Below are 12823 nucleotides of genomic sequence, written 5' to 3'. Positions count from 1 at the left end.
CTGGCCAAAACTAATCAATATTTTCCATTCTCGTGGCGCACGATTTAAGTCCGAACAGTCAAGATGAACTTCAGGACTCCTGCTTGGAATGGAGCAAGAAACCCTAATTATGGTTGATAAGTCTCCCTTGACCATGAGAGAACCAGGCTTGGGATGAAGCTATTATCTTTGACAGCAAAGCAGAGATGAGAAGAAACGGAGTCCTCGAGGGTTTCCCATTTATGTGACCCAATAAATCCCCTTTACTATTTAAATCAGTTTGCAGTAGATTTTCTGTTACTTGCAAAATAAAGATTCTTAACGGATTCAGGTACATTTAAATCTACCTTACTTCATTTTTTAAAGATGTATTTATTTATTTTAGTGAAAAAGAGCATGAATGGAGGGGGAGGTATCTTTACACACACGTATCTTCAAGTCTATCCGTAGGAGACGTTCTTGGAAGTCAGGCTGGAGATCCTGGGGTATGCATGTAGTTAATTTGATAGAGTATAATTTGTCAATACAAAGAACTAGTGAAGAAGTTGCCTTTAGGGCATGAAATGGAGTGAACGGGTTATTCTCTGTATACTCTTATTAAATGACTTTCTTTAAAAAGTTTTTATTTATTTGAGTGAGAGAGATATTGAAAGAGAGAGAAAGAGAGCATGAGCTGGGGGAAGCGGCAGAGGGAGAAGAAGCAGGCTCCCCACTGAGCAGGGAGCCTGACCCAGGGCTCAATCCCAGGATCCAGGATCATGACCTGGGCCAAAGGCAGACGCTTAACTGACTGAGCCACCCAGGCGCCCCTAATTGAGTTTTAAAAACCATGTGGGGGATGCCTGGGTAGTTAGTTCAGCGGTTGAGCGTCTGCCTTTGGCTCAGGGCGTGACCCTGGGGTCCTGGGATCAAGTCCCGCATCGGGATCCCTGCAGGGAGCCTGCTTCTCCCTATCCTTGGGTCTCTGCCTCTCCCTTTGTGTCTCTCATGAATAAATAAATAAAATCTCCAAAAATTAATAAATAAGAACCATGTGGAATACTACATTTCTCAGAAAAGGGAAAAAAACTGCACTTAGAAGCATTGGATTGTGTATCCTTAAAAGGCGTCTTCAAAATAATCGGCTCTCGTGCTGCATTTTTATAAATGAGGACGCTGAGCTCCTTGGAAGTTCAGGGACGGGTTCACGGAAGTTCAGGGCAGAGGAGGAATGAGAATCCGGGTTTCCAGACTTCCCGTTGCTGTTCCCCATACACGGGGAGCCTGGGGGCCGGCGCCACCGCAGGTGCTACGGGCCCATCCGTGTGCGGAGCCGGGGCTGGTGGTCACCCACACCCACGCCGGAGCTGCAACTGCCCTCTGTTCCGCCAGGCCTCAAGCATCTAAGTAAAAACTAAAATATGGAATTCTTGCCATGCTCCTTTCAGGGACGGGGTTAGTTCCGGGAGCCGGGAATCGAGGAGTGGAGACCAGGGCCCTACCAGACAGTCCAAGCAGGAAGCAGGCCCCCAGGCCCCGGAGCCACAAGCTGGATTTGCATCTGACATTTTCCAAGGGTCTCTTACTGAGACGTGCAGAAGAATGCAGGGTTTTGTGATGCAGATGCAGAGGGAGAGGGGCCCCTGCCCACCCCTTCTTTTGATTGCACTGAAAGTCAGAGGGCTCCTCGGGTGTGTTCTCTGCAAAGGTCTACCCAGCCTGCCCTGCTCCAGGGAAAAACAATGACAGGAATCAAACAGTCAAGCAGCCAGGCAAGGACTTGGAAAAATTAAAATACAGAAACTCATGCCTGGGAGGTAGAGGGTTCCTCGAGTTTACTTTACTTAAACAAAAGGTCCTAGGTGTGTTTATTTATTGAACACAGCAGAAAAATCTCTTCATATCTCATCTTCCATTTCCGCAGTTCGGTTTTTCCTCACTTCAATGACTAATACCAGCTCCTTGGTGGTGCTCCCACCCACGGATTTCTTTAATTGTGGAAATGCACTTGTTTCTTTCTCTGCCCCCAGAGAAAATATGATTTTTAAAACGGAGAATTGTCCTTTAGTGCAACACCTTTATTCCACAAACGAGAAAAGGGGCTCTAGATTTCATGCACAGCCAGCTTCGTGTAACAGCTAGGTTTCCAGGCTCTGTGCCCCCACAATAATACCTCCAAATGTAGCATCATAGAATTAATTTCTACATTTAAAAAATGTAGAATAGAAATGTAAGAATAGAAACATCTAACCGTATTTACAAAGTCATTTTTCTAAAACATAAAGTACTGTTAGCTCTGCTGAAGAGAGTATTTTCAGAGGCTCACGTGGAAGCTTGTAGGTATGACATTTCATGATTATGGTCTATTCTTAAATATGTCAAGAAAGAAGATGAAGCGGGGCAGCCGGGGTGGCTCAGCGGTTTAGCGGCACCTTCAGCCCAGGGCCTGATCCTGGAGACCCAGGATTGAGTCCCACATCGGGCTCCCTGCATGGAGCCTGCTTCTCCCTCTGTGTCTCTCATGAATAAATAAATAAAAATCTTAAAAAAAAAAGAAAGAAGATGAAGCAAAATGCAAAATGTAAACAATCGTTAAATCTAGGTGATGGGAAAAAGGTGGTCCTGGTACCGTTTTTTCTCTCTCTCTTTTTTAACTATTTGAAGACATTTTATAAAAAGGGAAGAAAAATCATACTAACACATTGAGCATGTCCTGGAATTCACAAGTTCCATTTTTCTGAAGCAATAATACATGTGCACTGATGAAAATCTAGAAAGCACTGGCCCCCAAAGAAAAACAAAGTCACTGGAATCTGCTCACAGCCCCATTCAGAAAAAACTGTTATCAACATTTTGGGGCACATCCTTCCAGTCAGTGTTCTAGGTCTAAATTCACAAACATTCATCTGAAAACGTGGATCATACTTTGCAGTCCACTTTATAACCATATTTTTAACATCACATATAGTAAATATTCTCTCGTTACTGAATTATTTTCTGTATCTTTTTAGGGATGTATACTGATTTATTATTTATTTAACCAATCTCCTCTTTTAGGCCATTGTAAGATTTACCCCAACGTGTAAGTAACAGTTAACAGCAAATCTTTGATGAGCATTCTTGGAGTCCAGGCTGTACTCCTCCATGATTACTTCCTAAGGAGCATTACAGAGCTTTGTTTATGTGCCAGGTGCTATAGCCAATAGGCTTTTTCATGCATAATCTTGTTTAATCTCCCAACTGATGAGGTTTTCATTTTTATTACCCTCATTTTATTGATAACAATTTCAGGCCACAAGGTAAATACTTAGACTTAAACCTTTGTCCAGTATCCCCAAAATTCACCTTCTGTGCACTAAGCTCCCTTGCTTATGTGGCCTGGATGTGGAATTGCTATGAACTTTTCTGAGATTGTGCATATGAGTCATCATATTGTCTTCCAGAAAGCTGTAGCACTTAGCTTGCCACATTAGTGATCTAGAAAAAAAAAAAAAAAAAAAAAAAAGATGCCAGATTGATTTAATTTTGAATTCTTATGGTTTATAAAACAGTTGGCTTTTTTTTTTCTTTTTAAAATGAGACTTTTCATCGGATAAAGGAAGTCTCCAGCTCACTGTTGGAAGTAAGACTGTTGTTCCAGCATTCTCCTCTTCACTTCTGTTCCCCTTTTACTTTTCTTGGATTTTAGAAACCAACTAAGTGATGTTCATTGGCTCAAATGTATGTGTAGGTGGCCTGGTATCTCACCAATGGCCGATAATGCCATTGGAACAGGATCGTGCTAGTGACTGCCCCTGGTTGGTTAAAATCTGTGTTTTTCTCCTTTTCCTGGACACACAGCTATATTTTGTAGGCTTCCCTGCAGTTCCGTGTGGCCGTTGATTGAATTACAGCCAATGGAATGCTAGTTGATGGGGGTCCGTGGACTCCTCCTCTCCACACTCCTCCAACTCTTTGTCCCTTCCAAATGATGGCATAGGGACAAGCTCAGGGAGACCACAGAAACCGTGTCTTGAGGGTGGCACATCTTTCAGCTGAGGTCTCTGAACAAAATCATGACACAGAGCATGACACAGAGCATGACCAAAATCATGACACTATGACATGAGCAAAGAATAAAATCATGCTGTGTTGGGTCATTGAAATTCTGAGGTTTGTTACAGCAGCTAACGTCATCTTGACCAATACGAGGACTTTTGCCGTATGTATTTTGAAGACCACTGATACTTCTGCTAGACTCTATCTGATTTGTTAAGGAAATCTGATGCCCTTGCAGTGATGCTCGCTTGAATCATTGTCATAGAAGCCTAGTATTTGCTCTGAAAGATGCTATGTTCTTTTCTTGAGGAAGAATAAAATAACAGTCTAGCTTATCTTTCCTTAAAAAAAAATTATTCCTTTTTTTTTTTTGCACTTCAGTGGCAGAAAGGCAAGTTAATCATTCTCATCAGTTCCTTGCACACGGCCATCGTTGGTCTCTGGAAGATTCCTCATTTGTCATAACCAGATTTTCCCTGTATTTTTCCTTTGGTCCTGATATTCCTATTTCTTCCTCTCCAGTACATATGCATTCTAAGGTGTTCGATACATTCACTTGGATTTGTATGTTTTCCTATAGCATTGGCTTATTGTGTTAAAACAGTGCTATAGAGCTCATTTCATTTCTTACCATTCTCACCCAACAAGTTTTTCGTGACCTATCTCTATTGTGTATTTATCTCTGATTTAATTCTACGTGTTGCATAGAATACCACTCCTCTTCTCCTAGAGATGGACTTCCAGACTGCCTTCAACTCACCAGTGCCACACAGGATACAGGGGTGAGTGGGATGTGCCCTGTTACAGCTCTGTGAGAATTTCTCTAGGAGATACCTGGGATTGCTGGGTTGGGGGACATAAGTGAAGTGCGGCCAGCGAGCTTTCCGCAATGGCTCACCAATTTACATTGCCTGTGCATAAAGCCCCTCGTGGCTGTACATCAGCCGGACCCATTGGCATTATCCTCTCTTCCAACTTTTTTCCATTCTGATAAGTGCAGAGTAAGATTCCATCTGTTTTAATGCACATACCTCTGATCAGTAACAAGTGCGCGTAACTCCTAAGTAACATCTTAGGCATTCAGCTTCCCCTCCTGGGAGCTGCCTATGTTTCAAGGCAAAACAGTAGAGTGTTCTATTTCTTCACAATCCATCTGGGAAATCCTCTAGGAAGTGTGAAAACAATACATTCTGGCTGTTCCTGGTGTCCAACAAACTTCTCTGTAGATAACGTCATGGGTTTTCTACAACCTGATAGATTCATTCACTCGTTCATTCCAGAAAAACGCGTCAGGCACTTTATCATATGTTAGGGATACGGAGGAGAATTTAAGTTCCATGGCACCTGGCCGCTTGGTACCCATGAAAGGGTAGGCGAGATAGGTCCGCGTGTTGTTTCACCTTCTGGAGGAGCAAACATCAAGGCGTGAACTACTTATATCTTGATAAAAAACCAGATTCCTCTTCCGTCTTTCCTTTTTGCAACTGAATTACAAGTGTCTCTAGTAAATGTGGATTACTGGTACAGGTCAATGGGTGCTGCTAACAACAACAACAACAAAACATACTGCTTCCAATACTTAGTAACTACAAAGCTCCATGAGGCGTCTTTTCTTAAAAAGAGTATCTTAAGGACCAAAATGTTTTACAAGCCTATACCCTCCCTAGGGAAAAAAAAAAAAAAAAAGAGCTGTAATCTAAACCACCACCACCCCTCCCCGCCAAATTTGTAGCTGAAGGAATGAAGTTCAGAGGGATGTAAAAAAAAAAAAAAAAAAAAAAAAATCCTCAGTGTAGAGCCTTCTGGAGCTCTTCCCAATACACCACCCTGGTTCTATTTTTTTTTTTTTTAAACGTTGTTTTCATTTGAAACTAGATTCATGCAGCTTGCTCATGCAAAATGAGAATGAAAAAAAAAAGTTAGGGTCTGGAAAGGAAGAGAAGGATTAAATTAAGAGTTCTGCTAGGATGTAGCCATCATGATCTAATGCAACATGGGCAGCCCTGCTTCAGGGAATACTGACTTTCAAGGGCTGGAGCTCCCGAGGACAGCTGGCACTCAGCTGGTCGTGTTGCTAGCCTCATGTTGCCTCAGTGTCTCCCAGAAACTCAACTGATGCTATTTAGGGTTTTCTCTTTCCTTTTCTTTTCTTTCTTTTCTTTTCTTTTCTTTTCTTTTCTTTTCTTTTCTTTTCTTTTCTTTTCTTTTCTTTTCTTTTCTTTTCTTTTCTTTTCTTTTCTTTTCTTTTCTTTTCTCTTTCCTTTTCTTTCCTTTTTCCCTTTTCCTTTCCCTTCCCCTTTCCTTTCCTTTTTCTTTCTTTCTTTCTTTCTTTCTTTCTTTCTTTCTTTCTTTCTTTCTCTTTCTTTCTTTTTTTTTCTAAACATGAGGCACAGGAAATTTTTCCTCAATGCGTGTAAGAGCTGTTTGATTCCCCAAAGAAAAAGATTTGGCAAGTCAGTTAGGAGGAAAGTAGAAGCACCGAACACATGAGCACATTTTAACAATGTCCAAGTGTAACTTTTATTGCCAACAGTAGACATGCACTGGAACTTGAAACGCAGCCCAAATGCTAAAAGCAGTTGTTTTTATCTGTGAGGAGAATGTGGTTTCATTCGGAGATGAGTCACTTTGTTCTGATTTATCCAGTTAGTAAATGTATCTGATTTGTTTTCATTAGGGAGTTGAAAGTTTGTTTTTGTTTGTTTTGTTTTTTATTTTTGTAACAGTAAAGAAAACTATTAGGCCTGGTAAGGAAAGGAGGAAACAAAATTTTATTGAAATGCTCAATGAAGATAAAGCCAAGATGTCACCTGCCATGTACAATGAAGAGGGCTTGGAGTCCTGGCATTAAGAGGGAAACTTGGGGGAATTCAGAGGCCTAGGACTTTGCTGTCAGTATCTGACAGCATCTTTACAAGGCTATCTTGGGTTGCCGAATCAGAAAACTAAGCCTTTTGTGCGCTGTGGTCTTAATTTTGTCCAACCTATTAAATGATTTCATGATGGGATATAAATGACATCTACCCATTTGCTAAACCACTTCAAGTTTTTCTAGGCCTGCTCTGCAGACTAGATCACTTGGTTTAATTAATCAGTTAACTCATCAATCTGATGAGAAATATTCAGAGTGCCTCCTACCTGTAGGCACTTTATGGGTCAGTTGATGCCATGACTTTGCTGGCAGGCAGACCCGGCGACCAAAGAATTCAGCCACATTTATATTAAAGTTGTCCATTGCTTTCCTACGCCTTTCGTATCGAACAAATCGTGGCCATTACGATGGCATTTTGTCCCATTAACTTATTTATCTTCTTACTCTTTGACCTAAAGAAATAGTGCACGGTATGGAATTTTAAATGTATATTATTTGCAAGACCAAAACCACCCATCTGAACAATTTTATCTAACAAATAATTTCATCCCAGAATAAACAAACTATATTATATTGATACATAATACAGGTTTCATTTAGGTAATAAATATTCTCACTGAAGTAGAAACCATGCTGAGCCATCCATGACCCGGGTCAACATATTTTGAAGACGTGAAGTGATCTGCTGTGGCGGAGGGACAGTAGATCTAAGCTAACTTTGAGACTGTAAACAATTTACTCAAATGGGGTGGGGGGGAGGGCAAACAAAACTGCTTGGAACCATTGTTTTCCGGGGTTGTTTTTCAAGTCCCCCGGGGTTACCAATGCACAGCGAACAGTATTTTGTCTTAAACTTAGTGGAGTGGATTGTCATTGTAGTGGCTTTTTGTCCCTGAAGAATTTATCAGGGCTCGCTCCCTGGCTTCCATCACTCGGAAGGACAGCAAAGCCTATTTCAATATCTCTGGGCATACCTAATATTTAGAAAGGTAAGCCTGTGTAGCAAACGTGAAAGAGCTCCTCTATATACCCTGATGGCTTTACTCAACCATGTTTCCTCTTTTATCATTTGTTGGAAAAACCCCTTTACTATCTCTTCTTAGTTCCTTGTCCTTTGTTAGCTACAAAGAGCAGATTTTCTTTTGTAAATCCTTAGTAATTAAATGAGCACTTCAGTGGCTGTAGCCTTCAATGGCTTGTTTCCTAGGTTTTTGCCTTTGACAGTCATATTTTGCAAAGGCCCCTGAGATGACTCGGCATCTTCCCCTACTTAACACTAAACCAATTGAAGCCCGTGCTCACTGCACGAAGGAGGAAAAGATTCATTAAGGGCACTTCATTAAGGAGCTGAAATGGGACGCTCTAAATGCGCCTGAACCAACTGCAGTCCAGAGGAGCTGTCTATTAGGAGAGCCACAAAGACAGTTTCGGAAACTGAACTCCAGCTCCAGTGCATCGGATTAGGGAGAGTGATGGGATTAGTGTTTAATGACTTGGGGCAGGAGACAAAGGGAATTTCGACAAAGAGGCTTAGATATGGAAGAATTAACACTCTCTATTCCAACCAGGCCTCTGATGACTTCCAGCATTCTTTTCAGACTCAAAAAAAGCCAAGGGAAGGGAAAAAAAAAAAAAAAAAGATGAGCAAAGCTTTCATACTTTCCTAACTTTTTTTTTTTTATTATTATTACAACAATACAGAGGAAATAAAAGAACCCTCTTCAGCCCCTCGCACTTGAAACCTCTCTTAAAAATAAGCATCTACAGTTGTGTCATCCGCGGCAAGGTGCGCCTGCCCAGGGCTCCTGCGTGTGCCACGATGCCGCTGCGCAGAGCAAGGCCCACACCGACGCGGACACGGAAGCAAAGCCCCTGGTAGCAGAGGCCCAGCTAAGTGGCTTGCAAAGTGCCTCCCTCTCCGTGGCTGTTTATGTTACAGGTGCAACCGGAGGGCCAGAGAGAAACCGCTTCATTGTAAAACCTCCTGCCCGGCCCCATCTGGCTCGGGCTCAAATGATTCCAGTGTCTATGGCCTGAGAAGTGCTTCATGAAACGAGGTGATTATCCTGCCTACGTGAGGGGATAACTTTGGAAATGTGCTTGAAGGTTGAAAGTGCTCTTGAAAAAGAATCAAGTCAACACTGGAGCAGGGCAGGCGGTGCTGGAGCTTATCTGTAGCGTTTCCCCTTGCTTGGACAAGAACACGGAATCATTATCTAAACACGAAGCCAAATTTAAGTGGCTGACCCTGGAGTGGAGTATTATTCCTCGGGCTGTTAAGTAAATAGACTCAGAGCACCACATGCCTCGGAGCAGTAAGTGTGTGATTATGCCCTGCTGCTGCAAATGGCAAAACGCAGGTGCAAATGTTACTGTAGGCAAAAGTACAACCCAAATAGGGCCGTAAATGAGCTCGAGCTGTAAACCAATTCAACATGTCCTTATTTTTAACCGAACTAAATCACTTGCAGAGAAGCTGGGTATTCATTTCATGTCCGAGCCTGTATGCAGTGGTCGTGGAGCGGTCGTAGACACCAAGGTATTATTTAACCCGTGTGGGTTAGTGGGACAACGGTGCCCCCCACCCCCGTAATCCATTCGGGGGGATACCGGGAGTCACTGTGAAATCAAATACATTGCAGGGCAAGGGCTTAATGCGTTTTATAGGCAGTTGTTCATCCACATCAAACTTTAGTTTTTTAAAATCCGAGCATTTGATCCCACGACGGGAACCGTGCTGGGAGCCAGAGCCCGCCGCGCCGCTGGAGGGTGGAGGAGAGGTGGCCCGGGCTGCGGGCGAGGTCCCAGCGGCCCAAGGAGCCCTTTCCAGCCATCTCGGCTCTACGGGGCCCCTGGGATGCCAAGGGCCCAGGCAGCATTTGATCAAGTTGCTACAGGGCTCAGACCTGCATTTATTGCCCTTTGCTTTTCTGCTAACGTTTTCGCTTGAAGGATCGATGTTTTTCCAGCGTAGTGGCCTCCCTTCTCTCCTAGCTAAATTGAAGTGGGGTATAATGGGCTTCCCTCACCTCATTCCCAGTCCCTCTTGACCCCAACATGGTCTAGAAGTCTGTTCTTTGTTAAATTGAAAATGTGTAGAAATTTTTATAGAGATCTTCAGCTATATAAATAGCTTTGAAAATTGTTGTAACTTTAAAAACAGGTCAAAAAGGAAATTGAACAGCTAGTGAGTTTCATACCATCCAGTCAGCTTTTTGAAGGGCTGCATTGGTCTTCCTAGTAAATGGTTGCTTTTATTGTTGGGGTTTCTACCATTTTTTTTTTTTTTTGGAGGCAGCTTTTAATAGAAAAGGGAGCTTCGGCGGAATTTTCTGATAGGATGTCAAATATATCACTAATGGCTCCTGCCACCACCTTTGAACGTCAAGAGCAGTTTTTGTCTTGGGAGTGTGTCCTGCATGCCCTGCACTGCTTGCTGAGCATCCGATTCTCCACGAATACTGATGATTTCCTCAGATGGGTGGTGACCCCCATGTGGTTCCCAGGCAAGTTCCTGAACTCTCTTGGCTCACCGGTGGATCCTGTGTCCTCAGAGGTGGTGGCTTTGTGGCTTTGGAACGTTCAGACCAAATTCTGCTTCGGTGGGTGCCAAAGCTTATCAAAAAGCTCTTTGCTGGTATCTTTTTACCAAAAAGGACCAGGGTTTCTTTGTGGCTCTTTAAGATATTGGGAAACTTAGAAGTGATTCCTTAGTATAGTATTGGAAGTCTAAGGACTTAAAAGCAGTGATTCTTAACCTTGGACGGTGCGGGTGAGGGCAGGAGGAGCAATAAAAGTACTGCTAGGGGTCCAGCAATCTACTTGTTGTGTAAGCATTTTCAAGAACCTGAATAAATAACGTGTGTCACACACAGACTGTTATTTTTACAAGAATGTCTGTGGATGCTATTATGATGAACACATTCAAAGTTATTTGGAAAGGTTTACTGAGATTACAGTCATTTTTATCATTGTACGTTTTCTCAAGCCGTACCAAAAGTTCCACTCATATCTAATAGGAGCCTGAAACTTTTCTGCGGAGGCCGGAGGGTCTGATATAGAACTCTATCAAGGCCAGTGATAAAAACCCAACTCAAACTAGCTAAAGCCTGGAGAAAAATGCTGGCTCAGGTAGCTCAGAGATATGTGGAGCTCTGCTGGCCCTCGCTTGGCTTCATTCTCAGGCAGGCTCGTCCGTGGGGTAATGAGAGGGTCATGGTCCTTGCTACACGATTATACGGTCCTAAACTGTCGTGAACTCACGAGAGACTTTTAGGCCAAGCTTCCCTATCGAACTCCAAAACAGAATTCGGATAGCTCAGCCCTACCTCATGCGTCTATCTCTGTACTAACCACAGGGGTGAAGGTGAAGAAGGCCCATCAGCCTGAATCACACGCTCACTTCTGTAGGGAGAGGAGAGGTGGAGTCTCTTGATCTATAAGCCCTACCAGAGTCACACAGAGAGAAGGAGGGGCCGATTTCCAAACCAAAAAGGAGGGGATGAGCAGACAAGCAAAGCTGACTTACTGCAAGACGGCTTCTCGTATTTACACTTATATTTACAAGGCTTGGGAATCGCTATTCTAGAGTTATTGTTATTATTTTTTTTGATGTTTTAAGTAGGATCCTCCAACAAGTATTAGGAGTCAGTTAAGCACAGATGAGACCCTTGGGAATACCCTGGGAGGCACCGTTTTTGCAGCCAATCCCAATGCCGGTTTGTGTACCTGCATGTGCTTCAGAGGGAGAAGAAGAATGGAGTGTTGGAAGGGTGGCTGACAAAAGAAAAAGGTCAAAATTTGCTTAAAATTCAAATCTCAATTCTTTCCTGTAAGTTTAAGATAAAACAAAATAAACTCTCTGTCTCTGTCACACACACACACACACACACACACACTCCATCACCACCACCAAACTGATACAAGCTATAAGGGTTAATTCCAAAAAACCTTTTTAGAAATAAAAAGTATTTATTTCTAAGGCTTTCCATTTATCTTTAATTATTGTGTACTTTCAGCCTGAGTGCCGTGGGTAGGGAAGGTCAGCCCTAAGATCCAGAGCTCTAAATAAGAGGAGTCTCCTTGTTGCTAGGTCTCCAGGTCATGTCCTGTCTTTGCTTTTGTTCCTGGGTAACTTTTCCTTCCCAGGAATCAATAATTCTGTAATTAATTCTCATTTTTATTCCTTGTGCCCGTCTTCATCATTCTCTCCACCTTTCACCCTCCTGGCATTACTCCGTATTTCCTTAAATTTCCCTGTCCCCCTCCCCACCTCCATTCTTGGAAATAAAACCATTTTAAGTCTTTCACCTTTTTCGGCTACAGGCGTGACCAACACCGGTACAATGTAAAGAGCAGATTACTTGACTTAACAATAATAATGATGATGATGATAATGAACATTAATTGAGCTTACTATTTCTTAAGCACTCTCTCAATATTATCTTATTTAGCCCTTACACTGAGCCTGTTAAATTAGAGTAGTAGTTCCATGTTAATTTTGTGAGGGTTATTCAGCTTTGAACCCATTTATGATGTTTGAGAAATTCCTTATGATTTTGATGGAATTCCCCAGTATAGACACCAAAAAAAGTTCAAATACTTGTTGCCATAGATTCACTTGCGCCTAGGGTGTGGACACATGACCTACACTCTGCCAAACACAGAGGTAACCTGCCTCAGACTTTAAGATAGCTAGAGATACAAAAGGGAGGCAAGTAGATTGTTTATTTCTCAGGGAAAGGTGATGTAGATGGCTTCAATATTCCATTTACAGGGGCTGTAGGGGCTGTGTAGGAGGCTGTGGCATTCAGTACCCAAGCCAGTAGCAGTGGTGGATTAACTCTATTATTCAGTGTAGTAGCTCCACTGACAAAGTCCCCATCCAACTGACTTTGTGGCATCCTTTTGGCTATGCTTCTGGCTATTGTCTAGACCCCTTTCTTCTGCCATTTC

Source organism: Vulpes lagopus, chromosome 5 (assembly GCF_018345385.1).
Source record: "Vulpes lagopus strain Blue_001 chromosome 5, ASM1834538v1, whole genome shotgun sequence".
Taxonomy (NCBI): Eukaryota; Metazoa; Chordata; class Mammalia; order Carnivora; family Canidae; genus Vulpes; species Vulpes lagopus.
The sequence above is the reverse complement of the archived record's forward strand: the minus strand, read 5'-3'. Positions refer to the sequence as shown.